Source organism: Sardina pilchardus, chromosome 13 (genome assembly GCF_963854185.1).
Source record: "Sardina pilchardus chromosome 13, fSarPil1.1, whole genome shotgun sequence".
NCBI lineage: Eukaryota > Metazoa > Chordata > Actinopteri > Clupeiformes > Clupeidae > Sardina > Sardina pilchardus.
The window spans coordinates 16,608,614-16,630,236 of NC_085006.1; the positions used below are offsets into that span (position 1 = coordinate 16,608,614).

The 21,623-nt window shown below is 43.6% G+C and overlaps 1 pseudogene; it reads left to right on the forward strand.

Moving 5' to 3' along the window:
* Positions 1–12,901: 12,901 nt before the first annotated feature.
* Positions 12,902–21,150, forward strand: LOC134099813 (TRPM8 channel-associated factor homolog; annotated as a pseudogene).
* The last annotated feature ends 473 nt before the right edge of the window (positions 21,151–21,623 follow it).

The following is a 21,623-nucleotide window of genomic DNA, read 5'->3' on the forward strand; positions in this document are numbered from 1 at the left end:
CTAGGACAGTCTGGAGGTCCTGTGGAGAGTGAGATATGAGGGCGCAGTCATCTGCATACTGCAGCTCAAGTACCCTCTCTCTGTGCAGTTTGGTTTTTGCCTGCAGCCTCCTGATATTGAAGAGGTTACCATCCAGTCTATATGCTACTGTCACCCCGCTGTTGACTTCAATCTCCTTGTGGAGAAGCTGGGTGACACATATGAGGAAGATGTTAAAAAGCACTGGTGCCAGTACACACCCCTGCCTTACCCCTGTGCGCACCGGGAAAGGGGTTGACTGTTGACCTCCAATTGTTACCTTAGCAGTCATTCCATCATGAAACTGACGGAGGATGTTGACAAACTTTGTGGGGCATCCAATCCGGTGGAGGACTTCCCACAAGAGATCTCTCTGCACAGTGTCGAAGGCTTTGGAGAGGTCCACAAACGCCATAAACAGGTCTTCATGTTGCTCCCTGCACTTTTCCTGAAGTTGCCGGGTTGTGAAGACCATGTCAACTGTGCTCCTATTCTTTCTAAACCCGCACTGTGACTCTGGTAGCATAGACTCTGTGATGTTATTGATCAGCCTCTGTAGCATCACCTTGGCCAGGACTTTGCCTGCCACAGCAAGAAGTGATATGCCCCTATGGTTTCCACAGATGGCCCTATCCCCTTTGTTTTTATATATGGTAACAATACTGGCATCTCTCCATTGCTGTGGGATGTTCTCATCAGCCCAAACCTTGGTGATGTACTGGTGTAGTGTTCTTGTGCAGAGATACCCTCCCTGTTTTAGCAGTTCTGCAGGAATATTGTCAGAGCCAGGAGACTTGTTGTTCTTCAGGGAGCGGATAGCTGACAGAACCTCCAGGAAGGTTGGAGGTTGGCTGAGATTGTCAATGATGGGAAATTCAGGCAATTCATCCAGGATGGTATAGTCAGCATCAGAGTCCTGATTTAGTAAGGTGTTAAAATGTTCAGCCCATCTCTCCAGAATGCTATTCTGGTCTTTCAGGATTATGAGCCCATCTGCTGTTTTCAGGGGAGTGATGCAGTGACTTGTTGGGCCGTAGATGGATTTGACTGCATTGTAAAAGTTGTGCATGTCATTTCTGTCAGCGAATGTCTGAATTTCATGAGCCTTCTTCATCCACCATTTGTTCTGTAAGGTCCGCAGAGTTCTCTGCACTTCCCGACGAGCTTTCTGCCATTGCTGTCTGGCAGTGCTGGATAAGGGTTGTTTTAGGGTTTGCTGATGTGCTTTGTGCATGTTGCTTAATAGATTATGGATGGACTCTGAGTTGTTATCAAACCAATCTTGATGGTTCTTGCTCTTATAGCCGATTGTTTGGGCTGCTGCTTCATGAAGGGCTGCAGTAATAGAGGTCCACTGCGGCTCTGTGGCATTTGCACCCCTCAGGAGGAGCTCTAGCTCCCCTAGTTTCTCAGCCAGGGAGCGACGAAACTCACTCCTTGTAGTGGTGTCTTCCAGGCGGACACAGTCTAAACGCCTCCTGCTGGGTCCACGTTTTCGCAGGGGGGGGCGCACTTGAAGGAGGACCCTGGTCACGATCATGCGGTGATCTGTCCAGCATTCTGCCCCTCTCATGGCACGGGTTATGAGAATGTCTCTGATGTCACAACGTCTCACGATGACATAATCAATCAGGTGCCAATGTTTGGAACGAGGGTGCATCCATGATGTTTTGTATTTGGTCTTTTGCTGGAAGATGGTGTTTGTTATGGTCAGGTTGTGCTCAGAGCAGAGGGTAAGTAACCTCATGCCATTTGAGTTGGCCTGACCGACCCCATGCCAAGTACTCCTTTCCATATTTCACTGTTCTTCCCAACACGAGCGTTGAAGTCCCCAAGCAGGAGGATCTTGTCGTTTTTGGGGATCTGGTGGAGAGCCTCATCCAGTGTCTGGTAAAAAGAGTCTTTAGACTCCTTGTCAGAGGGTAGAGTTGGAGCATACACACTTAGCAGTGTGTGTGTGTTTACGCACAGGGTGTGTGTGAAGCGTCTAGTGCAGTAGTGTGGAGATGCTTGTAGTTAGTGCATGCTGCATGCTGCTTTCTGCTTGCAATTTTCTGCTTTTAGCTACCGCCGCTGGCTAGCCCCCTCATAGGGGTGAAAAGAGGAGCCGAGTGTGTAAGTCTCCTCCGCCAGTACATAGCCTCTCCACCACCAAGACTTTTGCAGTGCCTCCTCGTGGCCACACATGGTAACTGGGTACCTTGCAGTCCCAGGCTAAACTGCAGGGGATCTCGGAGCAGCAGTGGGCCCCAGAGATGTGGTGTACAGGCCCACCATACGGTGGACACGCCCTGTCGCCCATCAACCACTGCCCCAGCTATGGGTAAATAGCCCCATTGCCTTGTGGGTAGCTTCTTGAGCCAAGGCTAAGGGAGCACACCCCAACAGAAAAGCAATGCGCTGGCGGTGCGCAATAGACGGGCCTAAACAAAACTAGGTCCCGGCAGCCTCCTGCAGCCTGGATGGGGAGCTGGTCGTCCTGGGCCCACCCATGCCACCAGACCTACTTCATCATGGCGAAGATAGTGCTACTGGGGTGAGCGCACCCCCTATAGCACTTTAAAAAATTCTTTGCGCAGGTATCCACCTCTGACCACGGTGAACATTACCTGGATCTACACCTGGTTGAAGTCTGGCGGCGATGGGGTGTCTGATGACGGGGGCAGGTTTGAATAGACTGGGAGCTCTTAGTCAGAGTCCTGCACGTCAGCGGCACAGGCTAAAGGTCGCTAACAGCTGGGAATGAGTGGCAGCTGTTCTCGGCAGACCCCTGTGCGACTGAGCAGCCCTATTTAGGGACCGCACTGCTCACCTCAAGCTGAGGAAGGGCCTAGAAAAGGTGGCCTAAAAAATGTCCACTCAACTCACGCCTGGACAGGATACCGCGCCTGTCGGGCATTCCACTTCTGCGGTCGAAACAAAAGAAATAAATCTTGCAGCCTTAGACTGGCAACCTGGAACGTAAGAACTCTCTTGGACTCCTATGGTAGGTCTGAAAGGCCCCATAGAAGGACAGCTCTGGTCGCAGCCGAGCTGAGCCGATACAATATCGACATTGCTGCCCTGAGTGAAACCAGGCTCCTTGATGAGGGGTCTCTAACAGAGGAGGGCATGGGTTACACCTTCTACTGGAAAGGCTATCCCCCTGGTGGACAACATCTGCATGGTGTGGGACTGGCTATCAAGAACACACTACTGCCAAGACTCACCGAAACACCTGTCGCCATCAGTGAAAGACTGATGTCCCTCCGTATTCCCCTGGTGAAGAACCGCTATGCCACTCTGCTAAGTGTGTATGCTCCAACTCTACCCTCTGACACACACACACACACACACACACACACACACACACCTACACACACACACACACACACACACACACACACACACCTGACTGCCCTCCTACCCCACCTTAACCTAACTCCCCCACTTCACCGCATCATAGAAAGCCACACTCCTTACAGACAACATATAGCCCACCACAAGATTGCCAACATCATGGCAATCCCTCAACTGCAATGCCATCTCTTCTGCAAACATTGGGCAGAAAATAACAAGCTCCCTCCAACACTTGGTGCTCTGAAGCAGTGCATCCACAGAGTTCATGTCCAAAGAAGAATATGGGCACAGGCATTGCTGTGCAGGATCCACAGCTGGATCCTCTGTAAAACGGATACTTCAAACACTCGGATGGCATGCTCAAACCAGTGACTGCAGAGGTCCTCCGCGCCCCCTCCCAGGAGTAGTAGAGAGGGGCAGTATAAGTGCAAAAAGCATTAGGGGGGTAAGTGCATGGGGGGGAGTAAGAGAAAGAGCTGCAGGGGGTGAATGATGTGTGTGTGTGTGTGTGTGTGTTCGAGCACCAAGGGACACCCAGGAGCAACAGGGGCAAGGAAAAACTCCCTTGTCCAGGAAGAAACCTTGGGCAGATCCACGGCTCAAGGGGCCAACCCAACTGGGGTCGTGCTAGCAGAAGGAGCCTGTAAGTGTGTGTGTGTGTGTGAGCGGCGGGGAATCCTAAGGTGGGGTAGGAGGGCAGTCAGGTGTTTGTGTAAAAGTTGAGAAGTATTGTGAGTGTTGTGGAGTGCATGGAGAAGTGTGTGAAGTCCTGTAGTCAGGTGTAGGTATGTGAGTGTCTCTGTGTGTGTAGTGTTAAAATGTGTTTGTGAGTGCTGGAGAGTGAATGTGTGCAATTTCAGTATAGTGTAGAGTTTATGATTCGGATGGCCTGAGGATAGAAGCTTCTCCTGAGTCTCTCAGTTCTGGCCTTATGATATGTGGGTGTCTTCTTGATTATGATCATCTATAGACACTGTCCACTTAAAAAAGGTTGCTTAATCATTCTGTGGTCTAAATGTGCATGTCGATAGTTCCAGAACATTTAAGTTTTACGTTAAATAATTTTGAACTCTTCAATAAAAGGAACTCTGAGTTATCTGACCCACTGCTATAGTTTGTTTAACCCATATTATGGATGTATTTCAATGGGAAGATCAATTAAACATTGTTTAGGAGGATCATGGAATATTAAATGCATGCAAATGCATTTTTATTACAATGAAATGGCAAGAAAATAACCACACCGGGTGATTTTTGACCCACTTATGCATCTATGGGTCAATGTGGTGAAGTCTTGGAGCTTTGTAACTGGCACCATTTCATGGTTTAGCAGTTAGAATTAAAAGTTTAGCTTATTCAGAAGCTGAGATATTACAAATGAAAGTTGTATGCAAATTAGTGCATATAATTAGATAATGCCTAATTTGCATATTGAAACATAACATTCTTGAAAACTTGTAATACATTATTTTCTTATATTAATGTAAGTAATCAACTGGGGAAGTTTCATAATGATATTTGCGAGTTAAAAATCTATTCAACTGTAGTGTCTCGTCAATATAACTTTTAAACTTCAATATGGCCGCCATAAAGACATCTGAGCAAACATTGATTTTCTGACTCCTTATACAATAACCTTTCCAAAAATGTATAGTTTAGCAAATCCCCCAAAAATTCCCACAAAAAGACATAGTGAACCTGACTATTAGCCTACAGTGGCGCCGTTGGGGAGTTTTAAAAGGAACGAACGAGTCTCAGCCCAAGATCAGATTTTGTTTTGCATGAGAAAATGGATGTATGGCGTAAGTGCGTGTGCAAACAGGCAAAATCGTGTGTCACACGCCGAAAGCGTGAGAGTTGGCAGCTCTGCAAGAAATACATGTCCATGCCGGATTGCATGTCCTTGTTTTAGGAACATTGGAAATGGGCTTTAATGGCCTCTTGGTCAGGCCGTGGACATGCAGAGCCAATCTAAAATGTCATAAAGGTTTATGGGTATTCCCTGGCTATGTTAGGGTAGTAAGTCATGGTATTTCTTCCAGGATCTGGAGATTCATAAACATGCATGAATAAACTTAATAAAACTAATATGTGGATTTGTTCTCTGCTACAGTAGCAGAGAACAAACAGTAACTGCTCTCAGTATTTTCACTGCAAATTCTGTCTCATGAGAATATGAACTAAAATGCTGCTCAAGAGATCCTTCTGATTGGGGAGATGATCGAGGGGGAAGGGATGGAGGTGCCATGCACTTTTTGGGAGCTGGAAAAGTTTAGAACACACCTGAGGGTCTCAGGCTAGTAATAACGGTCTGTCAATACGCTGGGGGTAAACTGGTTGAGCTGCTGACAGTTTTGGGCAAGACATACAGTACTGTAGCTGCCTGCCGAACACGTTGGAACGCTGCAATTTTCTATCCAATGGCTAGCCCTTGTATTGTGTTAGAAAGCTGTTTACACCTGTGGTGTTAGCGGGTCCATTTGGACCCATGATTTTAAAATGCTTGCAAACGCTTAAAATCACCAGTCTTCAAATGTTGTTTTTCAGCTAATTGCTGGCTTAGTATGTATTCATATAAATGGAATCAGTGTGTGAATTGTTTTTAGTTGGCTCCACAGACACATTATTTTAAAATATACCACTCATTTTTTATTGCAAAAACTGTTTAAATTCACTAAATATATTTCTTTTTCTTATAGAATGAGTAATAATAAACTGTACATGTGTTATAAACTAATATTAGAGTACACCTACCAAAAAAAACATTTTTTATTATTATTATTATTTAAAATTATTAACAATAGTGACATCTTTGGTGTTTCGGGTCAAAACGGACCCGCATAGATAAATGGTAGGATAAAGAAAGCAAGTCATTTTTTTTTTCCATAAAACCAACTTTTATTTAACCATACCAATTACCACTATCCCATAAGCTGGCCGTAGCTTCATTACAGGATCTGTATACCCCCGCAAGAAGCAACAGTCCCATGTAGGCATCGAGCTGTGTTTCTCTATCCAGCTATCACCAAACACTCTTCTCCCTTCCATGTTGGTCATCTCAAGTAGGATATTCTGAATAGGTCGTGTAAAGAACAGTTCAAACGCTGACTTGATGTCTTGGGCGTGTGATACAGCGTATCTAGTAGGCCCTGGAGTCATTCTGAGGATGTTCTCTGTCGGTGCCCTGGATTGGGTTTGAAGAGGGCTTGATAACCATGAAATGTCACCTTTTCTTGACTTGAAAACCTCTCTTTGATCATCTGTGACATCTGGGTCCTCCTCATCAGATGTTTGGTCTTGTTCAGGGTCATACTGAACGTCATCCTTATCCTCAGACACATCCTCCTCAGCTTCACTTTGCCCTCTATCCTCAGGATCACCATCATTACCAAAGATATGATCCAGCACCTCATAAACAGTATACCTTTTGCTCATGTTGACTGATACTCCTACAGAATTCAACTGATAATATCCCACCCAAACCATCTTTATATGAGCGAATGTTCATAAACAATGTATGCTGCAAGAAAGTTTGAGTTCACGTGGGGAGTGGTGTGTGTGTGCACCTGTATGCGTGTGTTTCTGTGGGTCTCTGTCTGTGCATGTGAAAGAGGCCTGTGTGTGTGTGTGTGTGTGTGTGAATGTGTGTGTGTGTGTATGTGTGTGTGTGTGTGTGTGTGTGTGCGTGCACGCGCGTGTGTGTGTGTATGTGTGTGCGCACGCGCGTGTGTGTGTGTGTGTGCACGCGCGTGTGTGTGTGTATGTGTGTGTGCGCGTGCGTGTGTGTGCGTGCGTGTGTGTGCGTGTGTGTGTGTGTGCGTGCTTGTGCACGTGTGTGTGTCTGTGCATGCGTGTGCGCGCGTGTGTGTGTGCGTGCGTGTGTGTGTGTGGGTGTGCGTGTGTGTGTGTATGTGTGTGTGCGTGCACGTGTGTGCGCTCGGCGTGTGTGTGTGTGCGCGCGCGTGTGTGCGCGCGTGTGTGCGCGCGTGTGTGTGTGTGTATGTGTGCGCGCGCGTGTGTGTGTGTGCATGTGTGTGTGTGTGCGTGCATGTGTGTGTGCGTGTGCGCGTGTGTGGGTGTGTGTGTGTGTGGGTGTGTGTGTGTGTGTGGGTGTGTGTGTGTGTGTTGGTGATGTGAGCCATAATTGATCCTCAGAGCAACCCATAGCTTTTAAGTGATGCATACAACAGCCAGTATTCTATGCCGGGTCATTTTGGACCCGTAACACCACAGATGTAACTTTTTTTTTTTGAGACTTTTAGAATTTACTAAAATTGTGAAAATTAATTTTGCTGCATTTAAATAGGTGTGTCTGAGGATTAGATGAAGCCTCATTCCAGGACAAAAAAGAAAAGTGTACTTTTTACACAGTTAAACTTGAAAACGGATCAATTTTGACCCAAACACAACAGAAGGGCTAGAGAGATTGCACAGAAGACCCGCTCCAAACAAAACGCATGTCTTGCAATAAAACGCATCATACAACTAGAAAAGCACTCAGGGAGCGCAAACCTCTGCCAAGCGAACACATAACCGCCTCCTGCATCCATACGGATCACTCCCAAAATGCAATCGTCTCTTACTTGGGTCATTTCAGACCGCCCCTGAAAATGTCATCGAAAACCATCCATAACTTTTTGAGTTATCTTGCGAAGAAACAGACAGACAGACAAACCAACAAACAAACCAACAAACCCTGATGAAAAACATAACCTCCTTGGCGGAGGCAATAAAGACCTGTCTGAATTCGAAACGTCATGTTGGGGGAGAAATAGTTGGACATCCATTATAGGCCTACTTTATCATTCAGCACCCCTGGTCAAAAAGATGTTCCCGCGCGCCTGGGTGGACATGCAGAGTGAATCTAAAATTTCACAAAGTTTTATATGGGTATTCCCTGGCTATATGTTATGGTAGTAAGTCATGGTATTTCTTACAGGATCAGGAGATTCATAAACATGCATGAATAAACTTAATAAAACTAATATGTGGATTTGTTCTCTGCTACAGTAGCAGAGAACAAACAGTAACTGCTCAGTATTTTCACTGCAAATTCTGTCTCATGAGAATATGAACTAAAATGCTGCTCAAGAGATCCTTCTGATTGGGGAGATGATCGAGGGGGAAGGGATGGAGGTGCCATGCACTTTTTGGGAGCTGGAAAAGTTTAGAACACACCTGAGGGTCTCAGGCTAGTAATAACGGTCTGTCAATACGCTGGGGGTAAACTGGTTGAGCTGCCGGCAGTTTTGGGCAAGACATACAGTACTGTAGCTGCCTGCCGAACACGTTGGAACGCTGCAATTTTCTATCCAATAGCTAGAGAGCTTGCACAGAACACCACGCCACCTTGAGTGTATACAACGTATAAAAACAGAAGTGAGGATGACTGAGACACCGAAGGAGCTGAAGACCTTTGGGTAAGCTACACTTCAATTCTGTAATGATCTGATGGCTGTTCATTATCATAATACTCCTCCATACCCATAGTCTATATACTCCGTGTAGCCATTCTATATAACAAAATATTTAATTCATGTTATCTTCATGTTATGACTATGGATGAAGGTTTGCGTTTTAAATTTGACTACACCCAAGAGAAAACATGTGGATGAAAAGTTTTTTTCTTTTGCAAGCATGGAACTTATTTGCAATAAGCTGTACTGTACAGAAAGTGATATCTAGTGATAAACAAAAAGAGGGCGAGAGAGACACACACAGCACAAAGAGAATTGCAAACCTGTGCAGAGGAAATGTCATCCAGCCTACAGACTTGTCCTGACATGACAAGACAGGGGCTATGTTGAGTTGGTGTTCCTTAGGTGTTGATATGCATGCAGTTCTAACAAAAAAATATGTAAACATTAGGCGTGATTTATTAAGCATGATCACGATTATTTCTTTTTCTGCCAAAAATGTGGCAACCACTGCTCAAATTCTGATTTGAACACAACTTTGCAGTTCTCTGAACACAAGTCAGTATTCACCACTTTAGTTGAGGGAGCACAGACATGATGAACTCATGAGCCACTAACCTTAAATTCATGTAATCATGATGACCATGCTTAAGAAATCATAATTCTTAATGATGTACCCATCTTACCTAACGCTTTAGTTGATGTGTTGTTCATGCATGAGGTCATGAATGAGAGACTATGAACTCATGTAAATTCCTGATGATTCGTAAGATTATAGGAGATATAGATCATTTATGTATGAATTCATGGTAATTCATGTACTGTACCTTTATCATAGTGTTACCAAAGATTTATAATAGAAAGGAAGGGGCTTTTGCACAGCATTTTCTCTTGTGGAATTATAGCAATGCCAAATACCAGACGTACATTATCACTAAGGAGAGAGAACAGAGAAGGCATCTTCATTTCAATGATTAATTTATGTTTCAATTGATTTCTACCATTTGTTTTGTTTAATTGAATCAAGTTAGGCATTTAATCATACAACAACGTTCAACGTTATTTTATCAACAGCAATCATACAATTTTTTCATGTTATACAACATGTAAGATTATACGAGTGCTTGAGATGAGATGCCGAGTCTGGACACATTTGTCACCATGCCGGAAGGCTTATGTTCATGACACCATGCTGGAAGATTTACAGCACTGTAAAAAAATGAAGAGACAACTGCACGTTTTTCTGATGTCACCCTATGGTTGCTGAGAGACATTCAAATGAGCTGACGGTCATATTCAAAATTAAGAGACCACTGCAAATTTGAATATGACTGTTGAATGAGTTGACACAGCATATGACATCAGAAAAAATGTGCAGTGGTCTTTTCATTTTGTACAAAGCTATACAGTATATGTTTATGACATGATTTTACTTGATTCTGCAATCTGCAGTGTTGTTGCACCAACTTAGCAATTTTATTTTAAAGCAAATTATGAATTTATGTTGAAACTGTTTGAGGCATGTTTTTTTGTAATCACATTAGCCTGGGTTTTTTACAGCAGCCTACATGGTCAAGCCTGGGACCGTACCAATTCTTTAATCAGTTGTGAGGGGGAAAGAGTCTAACATGCATCCCTCTGCTTCTCATACATCTTTTTATCCACAGCAATGTATAATAGCTTCCCGTGGTGTAGTAGTACTATTTTATAATTTACTTTAAACATGAGCATCAGCTTCTGATCACGCCAAAACTTGTCAACCAACGATCGACCCATGTGACCTTTTGATCATTTGTTGATGATGCAACTGCCTTGTGACCATGTGACTGATCATTGTTGATGAGGCCTTTCCTCTTGACACAATCAAGAGGCGGCAAGGCCTTTAAATCCAGAGAGAACACACAGCGCAGGAGGCTCAATAGACCATCACCCTAAGTGATGCGCTCACGCTGAGTCTCCGGTCGTAGTCTTGAAACTGTTGTTAGCTAATAAATGTCTAACCATGTTTTGCGATCTCTGAAACTGCCTTTGTCTGCATGATACTGAATTTTCTTGCTTCAGTGGCTCCCAGCTTTATATATTATGTTTATTTACTGGGACTATTAATTTTTATTGTATATAGGCTTTACCATTTCTGACATGCACAATGTAGAACTGAGACTAAGATATACTGGAGAATGGGGCACACAGTAACAGATTTTGGTTTTGGCTAAATATTTAAACCATTTCAGTTTCATTAATTATACTGAGGCATCAAATTTCTTACACATTTCTTGCACTTGAAGTTTGTTTCTAGGACCGTTCTTGCACAATTCCATCGGAAGATGAAATGTTACAATTTGCCTCATGGGTGGGTTAGTTGTAACACTGCTGTTTAAATTAAGTTAATTCAATACAAATGTATCCGAATGTGTATAGGCTATGGCATGCCATGATATGATCAGACTGAGTCAAAACAAATCGCTGCAGATCATAATCCACCCATAACCAAGCATGTGCTTGCTAACTAGATATTAGTCCCACAGCAGACCAGGGGGTGCCAACCACTATCCACTGGTGGCCCAGCATAGTGTATATGGGAACTACAGTGCAAGTATTGGAACACATGCTAAAGATTACAATATAAAATCATCTTTTAGAAATTGATCTTAGTGCCTTAAAGGGATATTCCGCCATTTTTGGAAATACGCTCATTTTCCACCTCCCCTCGAGTAAAACAATCGATATTTACCTTGCTCCCGTTCATCCAGCCATTCTGTGAGTCTGGCGATACAACTTTTAGCTTCAGCCTAGCATAGATCATTGAATCGGATTAGACCATTAGCTTCTCGCCTGCTAGCTTCATGTTTAAAAGTTTTCTGGTAATTTTCCCATTTAAAACGTGTCTCCTCTCAAGTTAGAAAGTGCAATAAGACCAACTGAAAATGAAACCTGCCGTTTCTCTAGGCTGATTTGACATGGAACTACACTCTCATCTGGCGTAATAATCAAGGCAACTTGCAAACGTACCATAGGCGCAGTGATATCGTACGCAGCATCTGAAAATAGTCCCCATAGACAACAAGCAGTAGTAGTGCCAGTAGTTTGCAAGTTGCCTTGATTATTACGCCAGATGAGAGTGTAGTTCCATGTCAAATCAGCCTAGAAAAACGCCAGGTTTCATTTTCAGTTGGTCTTATTGCACTTTCTAACTTGAGAGGAGACACGTTTTAAATGGGAAAATTACCAGAAATCTTAGTCACTTTTAAACATGAAGCTAGCAGGCGAGAAGCTAATGGTCTAATCCGATTCAATGATCTATGCTAGGCTGAAGCTAAAAGTTGTATCGCCAGACTCACAGAATGGCTGGATGAACGGGAGCAAGGTAAATATCGATTGTTGTGCTCGAGGGGAGGTGGAAAATGAGCGTATTTCCAAAAATGGCGGAATATCCCTTTAAATGAAAAAGAAAATGAGGGCTAGCACTTGGGAGCACTTCGACTCGGTGCAGTAATATCCTCAGTCCAAAGTGAAACTGAACGTGCAAGTGTGATGATATTACTGTGCAGAGTCAAAGTACTCCCAAGTGCTATTCCGCCACAAAATATAGTTATCCCTCTTACCCGCTTAGAAATGCACCACCTTTTATTTTGTCTCACCATACTTGGTCGTGTGACTCGTGGAACTGTATTTTAATAGGGAAAACATGAAGGTGTTTGGTCGCTTCTAACTTCATCTCTGTTTGGATCCTAATGAATTAACTGGGCTAGCTAAGTGCTGTCAAAGTAGCGCCGTGCGCCAAAGCCTTGGAGTGCACGCATTGAAATGTGCATTAATAAGCATTGCTTATTGACCTCAGCTTGTCTGCTGCATAGCAAGTTCCATTGAACTGTTGCACGTGACTACTGCAAGAGATGGCATGACAATATGGCCTACACTGTACATGTATGTGGCTAATCCAACACAATCTTGGACATGCTTGCACATTGTGCTGGCAAAATTTTGTTACAAGTCTACCTCTGCTATGCTGCTCTTATATGTCTTTTAAACTTTGGGCATGTTTTTGTTACAGTTTATGGTGCTGCAAACCCTCAGACAAGAGCTACAGCAAGATATTCCTACCATCATAAAAGTTAAATCAGTTCACAATGGCCCAAGAAGAAGCTTACTCCACCCTGATGCATGGCATACAGGAGCTCACATTTAAAGGGCCACCGGTACCCAGTAAGCTGCTGCTGAATGGTCATCATGCATTTCCTCTGGCTGTGAACGCCCAAGATCAGGTCATCATAGCTGCCTCATGCTATGGCCTTGGCCGCATAGTGGTGATGGGGCATGAGGCATACCTTCAAGACTTCCCAGACCTAGTTAAGAATGCCCTGGGATGGCTTCAACCTTCATCTGGGAGGGTGAAAGTTGGAGTCCATTCCAGCTGCCAGGCCATTGTGGGGAATCTCTCTTCTGTTGATGCGGAGGTGTGCCAATTCAGAGATGATCTTGGAGTCTATATCACTGATGCTTATAATATAGATCCATTTGCTGAAGAGATGGTGCGCTTCCTCAAGGAAGGAGGAGGGCTCCTCATTGCTGGCCAGGCCTGGAACTGGAACCAGATGCATCCCCAAGAAAATGTACAGCACCATTTTCCAGGGAACAAAGTGTCTGGTGTGGCTGGTATTTACTTCACTGAAACCCAGGGGCCACATGGATCTGTGACTGTGCCATCACATATGCCTTCCAATTGGTCTGCAATGTAAGTGTGACTTCTAGTGTCGTTGTTGTAGAGTTGGAAGATTTCACTGCATTTTGTAAGACTTTTTCATGCAGATTTTGACCATTTGAAAAGGAAATCCTGTCTGGAAACTTGTAATATGCATACCATTTTCTAATGCAATGGAGGGGGAAGGGTTAACTCTAGACTTCCATATAAGGTATACTGTGTTTAAGGTTGATGGAAACGACTTGGTTCCCATACATTCATGTTCATTTAAAATGTAAGAACAATATGTTAAATAAAATCACTTGACTTTTACTCCATTTGCACAGGGCTTTAGAGGGAGCCTATTCCACCCTGATGCATGGAATACAGGAGCTCACATTTAAAGGGCCGTCGGTACCCAGTGAGCTGCTGCTGAACGGTCATCATGCGTTTCCTCTGGCTGTGAACGCCCAAGATCAGGTCATCATAGCTGCCTCATGCTATGGCCTTGGCCGCATTGTGGTGATGGGGCATGAGGCGTACCTTCAAGACTTCCCAGACCTAGTTAAGAATGCCCTGGGTTGGCTTCAACCCTCATCTGGGAGGGCGAAAGTAGGTGTCCATCCGACCTGCCAGGCTGTTGTTGAAAATCTCTCCTCCTCAATTGATGCAGAGGTCTGTCAATTCAGAAGTGATCTTGGAGTGTATGTTACAGATGGCCATAACGTGGGTCCATTTACTAAGGAGCTGGTGAATTTCCTCAAGGAGGGAGGAGGGGTCCTCATTGCTGGCCAGGCCTGGTACTGGCACCAAGTGCATCCTCAAGAAAATGTTCTGCTGAACTATACTGGAAACAAGGTGTGCAGTGTTGCTGGTATTTACTTCACTGAGCACCAAGGACCCCATGGACATACAACTGTCCCACCACAAATTCCCCGCCGATGGTCCTTTAAGTCGTAAGTGTCTTTGGCATTTCCTATTGGCCTAGTATGTGTTATTTACTTTGCGCTCTAGGGATAATCTTGTTGTATTTTCTCCCAATCCAGGGTGAAGGGATATTTAAAAGAGGACCTTGACATGCTGCTGGATGGAGTCACGAAATTTGATATTCGTGGTGATGCAGTACCTTCAGAGGTCCTCGTCCATGGCCCTCTAGCATTCCCCATTGGTACCACATCTGACGGCAGGGCCTTCCTTGCTGGATCGACCTATGGGCAGGGCCGCGTCATCATTGCCACCCAAGAAAGCTTTCTGAGTCATGAGCCTTTGTCCCGCTTTTTAATGAATGCTGCGCTCTGGCTGGACAAGGGACGCAAGGGTCTTGTTGGTGTTTCACCCAAACTTAGCAGAGTAACAGATCTCCTAAGCAGGTCGGGTCTGCAGTGCCAGGTGACTGACTTCAGTGACAACCTAAGTGTCTATGTCTGCACCTCATACAGTGATGACCATTGCAATGAAATCCAGAGGTTTGTCGCTGAAGGAGGAGGACTCCTAATTGGTGGCCATGCCTGGCACTGGGCCTACTCCAATGCTACTGAAACTGCAATGACCAATTACCCAGGCAACCACATTCTCAACCAGATGGGTCTTTCCCTTCTGCCTGGCATGGTGGAGAGAGAACTGCATCAAGCTCAATCAGGACGTGAATTCCTAGAAGTGTACCAGTTCCGTCAATTCCTGCAACTTGTTATCAATTATTCATCTCAGAGCCAAAGTTTCAGTGATGATCAGCAAGAATGTCTGAAAAAGATGGCAAGAGATTGTATGAGTTACCTCTCTATGTCTGCTCATGACTGCGCTTCTTACTCTTCAGTGCTGGAGATGCTAGCAGACTTACTCAAGACAGGAAAAGTCCCACAGGTATGTGAAAGCTGCCCAGTGAGAAGTGGTGAAGACCGTCTGCTTCTTGGAGTTGCCCGGCAAGTGTGTAAAGAGTGTCCAGATCCAGAAGCTCTCTTGCCCTACATCATCAAGGATATCCCAGCTCTGGCAACTGTCAGTGACACCACAGTGACCATCAGTGCTAAAACAGGTTAGTCTCATCACACCTCATAGTTTATACAATTTCTATGATTTATTGAAGTAGATATATTTGGATATGGTTGGATTTTTAACAAAAAATAAAAAGTGATAAAAAGACATTAGTGATGAGAGCTCAGTCATTTTCCATTAAAGCTTAAAATAACATGAAATAGCAAAAAAGTAAGCAGCGGCAGCTAATAATTCAGGCTACACCTAATTAAGGTTAGCAGATGGAATGTGAAAGTGTGCACCGATGGGAAGGACTCAATGAGCACTTACAAGCAACTTTTCAATTAAAAGGCCAAAAGTAGTTTACACATGAAGGCTTGCTGACTACTGTCAAAGAATGTAGTACATGCAAAATGAAAGACAAAGTAGAAATGTTTTTTTTTAATTGGGCAATAAGCATGACATCAGGTGAAACAACTGTAGCCAAATGAACGGTAGGCTAAGTAGTAATAATGTTTGTATGCTTGTCTTTGTATGGTGGCCATATGGCAGATGTCGAAGAATGGATCAGCACTGGTCTGTACCTGTCCCCTGGTATGCGGACAGATATTGAGTTTCCTTCAAATATTGTGGGCAAAGGTTGGAAGGTGAGACAAAACAAATTCTGCCTTTTCTACCCCTGCTAAGACTTACTGTAATGCTAAGATACTGTGTCATATTATTATTTATTTTGTAAGTATTATTTAATGTATCTCCAAATACATTAATTACATGTATTAATTTAGCAGATGCTTCTTTCCAAAGCGACTTATTTTGTCAATGACATTAAGGTGCTGTGTCCACCAAACGCGTTTTTAACAGCCAGAGCACCCTCAACCTCCTTCTCTCGGCGCTTCGATAAGTGTTTATTGTTGCTAAGTTACCAAAACCAGAGACGGTTTATAACGAGAAGTGCCATTGACGAGCCCGGCGCTGTTCTAAAAGTTGAACAGATTTCAACTTTGAGCGCTCTGAGCGCTCTGAGCTTTTTTCCGCCGAGGGCGCTCAGCGCTGTGAGCGCTGAGCTACATAGACTTTACATTGAAAATTGTCGCCGTCGGCACAAAAAACGCGTTTGGTGGACACAGCACCTAAAAGGGCCTTTGTCCCCAGAGCAACTTGGGGTTAAGTGCACAACGGTGGAAGTTGAGAGTTGAACCCACAACTTTTCAGACTACTGCATGCTACCCCAACTCCTTAACCACCATGATGCCCACCAAAAATGTTATCTGTTCTACATTCGTCCCCAGGTGCAGATTGGCTGCCAGACTGACAATATTAAGCACTTAGAAGAGTGGAAACGAGCACCAGTGGTAGTTGAGCGCTTCCCTGTGGATGTTCACACAGTGCAGGTGTGGAATCTCTGGGGAGGTCTAATCTACTTGGTTGCCCCACCAAAAAGTCACGTGGATAATGCAAAGATATTGGTGCAGAAGGCTGTTCAAGCACCATACTATAAATCTGGTAAGGATGGCGTGTCTTTACCATCTGTTATGTAACTGGAACAGGATTTTCTCATCCTCAAATGTTGACAATGTTGACTTTAATATATTGTTTCTATTGGTAACTGAAAACATGAAACAGTAAACAAAATGATGAAGTATCTTAATCAAAGTAAGATAATGGGCCTATTTGATTAATTTACAAACGTATGAATTCAATTTCCAAATACGTATACTGTTGTATTTAAAAATGTGTTTTCAATACAGTTGCTATTTTTTTAGCAATAATGCTAATACAACATATTCATATTCAGTTTCAAGTGGCACACAATAATCACTCCATTAGACTGACTGATTGCGTAAGCTTTTTATCAGTGAATAAATACTGTGATGAGGATGCACACTGAATTAAAAGATGTTGCACCCTTCATCACCTGATTCACAGGGGAGACTACAATGAACCACTGGCTCCAGGATATAAGGAACTACCCTGCCCCCTGGGCTGAGCTGGAGTTTGAGAACCTAGTTATCACTCTCCACTCTGACTTCATCCGAGACCTGGAACGGCCGGATTTGGTAGCCGAACAGTGGGATGCCGCCATGAGGGGTGTTGCTGAGTTGGCAGCCAAACCCGCCAAGTTCTCACGCAAGGAGCGATTTGTGGCCGATGTGCAGATCTCAGCTGGTGTGTGAGATGCTTTTGTGGTATCATTACATTTTCAATTTTCAATTTAATTTCGCTTACAGAACGACAAAACATTACACATGTCTCATGGCGCTTTACAGAGTGTTAAACATTCAAAGAGAGCCTAAGAGTAACAGGGGCGAGGAAAAAATCCCTATAATTGGAAATACATACATAGGAAAGAATCCTCGGGCAGATCCACGACTCAAGGGTCTAACCCATGTGCCTAGGGTCAGTTACATGACAGTAAGGTCTGTCAGAACATATACAGTATAGGAAATTAATTGTCCATAGGGAATAGGAATTGTCATAGGGCAAGTAGTGGGTTGCTAGGGTGCAAGGGCCAAGAATCCTGGCAAGGGAACAGCAGCAGGTGATGGTAGGGCAATCATAGGGATGGGACTTCAGGTGTGAAGAGGGTACAAACAGACAGACACAAGGATGGCTGATGACTAGATGACTAGAAGAAAGATCACAGTCACACGGGCACACAGCAGAGGCGGTCCATTCCAATAAAACCCTCAGGTGGTTGAAGTTCCACACATACTGTAACTATGGGAAACATTAAAGAGGTATGTTTTAAGTCTAGACTTAAAAATAGGGAGGGTGTCTGCTAATCAAATTGAGGGAGGGAGATTATTCCAGTGGAGGGGTGCTCAGTAGAAGAAAGCTCTGCCCATGCTCATACCTATGTAGAATATTCTTGATTAATTAAATTAATTAATAAAAAAATAAAGAATAAATCCAGTGTCAGTACAATGTTCAAGCTCTGTAGTGCTTTATCAACAAGAAATACTGTCTCCACGTCTTAGTTGATTTGTTTGATATGTTTTCATGCAGAAAAGAGCCTGAGGTCAGTTTTCGAGTTACACTTTAAGGCTTGCTTTTCTATTTCACAGCAATGAAATTGCCCTATTGAAACCATAGTCTGATTCAACTTTTGTTTTTTGTTTTTTGAAAAAAGGATTCATGCATGCTGGCTACCCAGTTATGATGTTCACTTCATCAGCCCCTGACCTTCTGAAGCTAAAGGACAAAAAAGATCCCTGGGGGCCAATCCATGAACTAGGCCACAACCAGCAGCTCTCTGTATGGGAATTTCCCCCTCACACTGGTGAGGCCACCAATAACCTGTGGGCAGCGTTCATCTGTGAGACGGTGTATGGGCTCGATTGGGGTGATGCCCAAGTGTCTCTGAAACCTGCCCACCGACAAATAGCGATCCGGGACTATATTGAGGGAGGCCGTAAACTGGAAGACTGGCATATGTTTGTGGCACTTGAGACCTACTTGCAGGTATTGTTTGTGTGTTTATCAGTGTCTATGTCTGTGTCTGTGTGTGACAACCTACAAGGGTGCAAATTTAGACATACTTAGTAGACCCTAAGAGCAAGTCCAGATTAGGACCAGTTCAACCACAGACCTAGCCTAACAAGCTAGACCCACATCAAGATGTAGGGTCTAGAAACTCACCACAGCAGGGCTCAATCGGAGGGGTTGGATAAAGGGCTGTATTTCAAATTCCCTCTCCACGCAATAGGATAGCATTATGTTAAGCCTGCCTACCGACTCTATACACGATGTGATTGGCCTGGCCTTCGTTGAAACTGGCAAGCTCCCAACTCAATTTAGAGTTGCTAGACTACCCCGATTTACTGCCGCCGCTAGGGGCGTTTAGATTTCTAGGCTACCACAGACCATGAAGGTAGTAAATTCCTTTAAAACAGGCTGCCTATTACAGTAAATGTTTGATTAAATGACTATTAAACATTTGCAAAGATACTGTTAAAGATAGCATAACTAATAACAATCAAGCAAAAACACAGCCCCATCAAGATTGCAATCCAGTTAGCCTGCTGATGTCTAGAATGTAGAATGTAATCACAGACTTACTTTTAGCTCACAACAATAGACCCCTTCAATGTTTGTAATCATCCAGAGCTAGGTTGGATGCACACGCAGCATGGGTGGGGTCAGAAAAATGGCGCAGCTAATGCACTGGCATGTTGAGCTGTCAAGGTTCGCACTGTCATTGTTATCCAAGGGCCGCAAACCATACCTTAATAAACTAGTCTTGGCTAATAGCGATTGTCAGCATGATCCTGAGCTGATAACAGAATGGGTAGACGGTGGTTAGCATGTGGCCAGAGATTCATTAGCCCAAGATATTAGGCTATCTGGTTGACAAGCCCAGTGTGAATACTTGCAAAAAAGTAGTACAAGTAAGCATTTTTCTTGACGTTTCCTTGACGTGTCAGTCAATTCACACACGCATACATTCTGTGTGATCCGTGAAAGGGTCTATATTTTTGGATTGTAGTGTCTATTCAATGTTTTTTTTTTTTTGATGATAGTCTAGCAGCAGCCCATTGTGACAACTCCAGTGGCAAAAATTGAGAGATCAACTCCAACTAAACAAAATAGTGCATAGTAGCCTACAGAAAAGAAAGGTACGGACTCGATTAAATTCATTCTGGACTCTCTATCCGACCACATAAAGACGTGGGGATACTTCGGTTTGGCTTTAGGGACCCTCTACTCACTACCACGTAAGTGTAGTGTTGTTTGGAACAGTAGAAGAGGTATAAAAATAGCGTTTTGTAGCGGCGAAAGGACATGCCCGATTCACTTCCAGGCTAACGAGTTTTGGCTAAAAACGGTGAACTCAAACTTTCTCAAAATACATCCGAATGACATGATTTTGGTGTCAACTCAACGTATGTACTCCCAATAGTCTGAAAAATTGATCTAAAGTGCATTTCACTCCGGATTATCCCTTTAAGGTATCTAGTGACATGACACCGTCATGACACATGTACCCTAACCCTAACCCTAACCCATCATGACAAAAACTGAATGACAATTAATGACAGAAGAGTCATGTCCTACATGTTTATAATGACTTGTTAATGTTTATGACACATTCATGTATATTGTATATTTTATACATGTACAGTATATGTATAAATATATGTGGTACATATGTATACATGTGTGGTACATCTGATTAAACAGGTGGTTGTTTAGAAGCACATTTAATTGTTAATTGTCAAATTTCATTAACACTACAATTGTCCCCTGCTATGTATATCGGACTGGATTTCATATTTTTAATATTCACTCTGCAGTGTGATAATTTACAGCCTCAAAATCTGTTTTTGTTTTGCCAGCTCCAGGAAAAGTTTGGCTGGGACGCCTTTAAGAAGTTTTTTGGTGCCTACCACAACATGCCTGAAGTGCCCAAAGATAAAACGGGGAAGATGAACACATTTGTGAAGACCTTCTCCAATGTGGTGAACAGGAACCTGACATCATTCTTCAAAGCCTGGAACTGGCCAGTAGAGGCCGCCACTGAGTCAACGCTCTCAAGTCTGCCTGATTGGACGGATCATCCAATGGCTGCATAAGAATGTACTGTAAACAGTTTTATATTAGGTTCAGGGTACTACAGTATATGGGTTGCCATCACCATCATATCTATTTAGTATATTTGTATAATATACAGTATACTGTATGTACTGACCAGGAGCAAAGGTTGCTATGAATATAACCTGCATCTTGTGCGTCTCACTCTTCTCCATACTGTACCTGCTTGCAGTACCTATGAGACCTGAGGTAGCTTTATGTTTACTTTGTACCTTAATAAAGCTCCATTATTTTCCAACGCATTCTACTTTTCAATGTGATATCATTACGTTTCAATATATTCATTATATCACTGCGAAAGTTGTCACATTATCTATGAACTGCAATAGATTGAAGTCTTTATACAGTTCAAATAGAAAAGGCATACAATGACAATTACAGTAAAATCAAAATGATTTCATTACAGACAACTGAGAAACTGCGTGCAAGCTAAGCAAAAAGTGTGCCAGTATCGTTTGTTATGGTAATTATATCCAGAGAGGGTTAAAGCAGATCTTTGTTATATCCGGGCACCCTTATAGAGTACGCCCTGCACAAGCTGAAAGATAGACAGCTCCTCCTCCAATCACCACGCTAAAGAGGATGCTTACTTCAACATTGTTTTAATG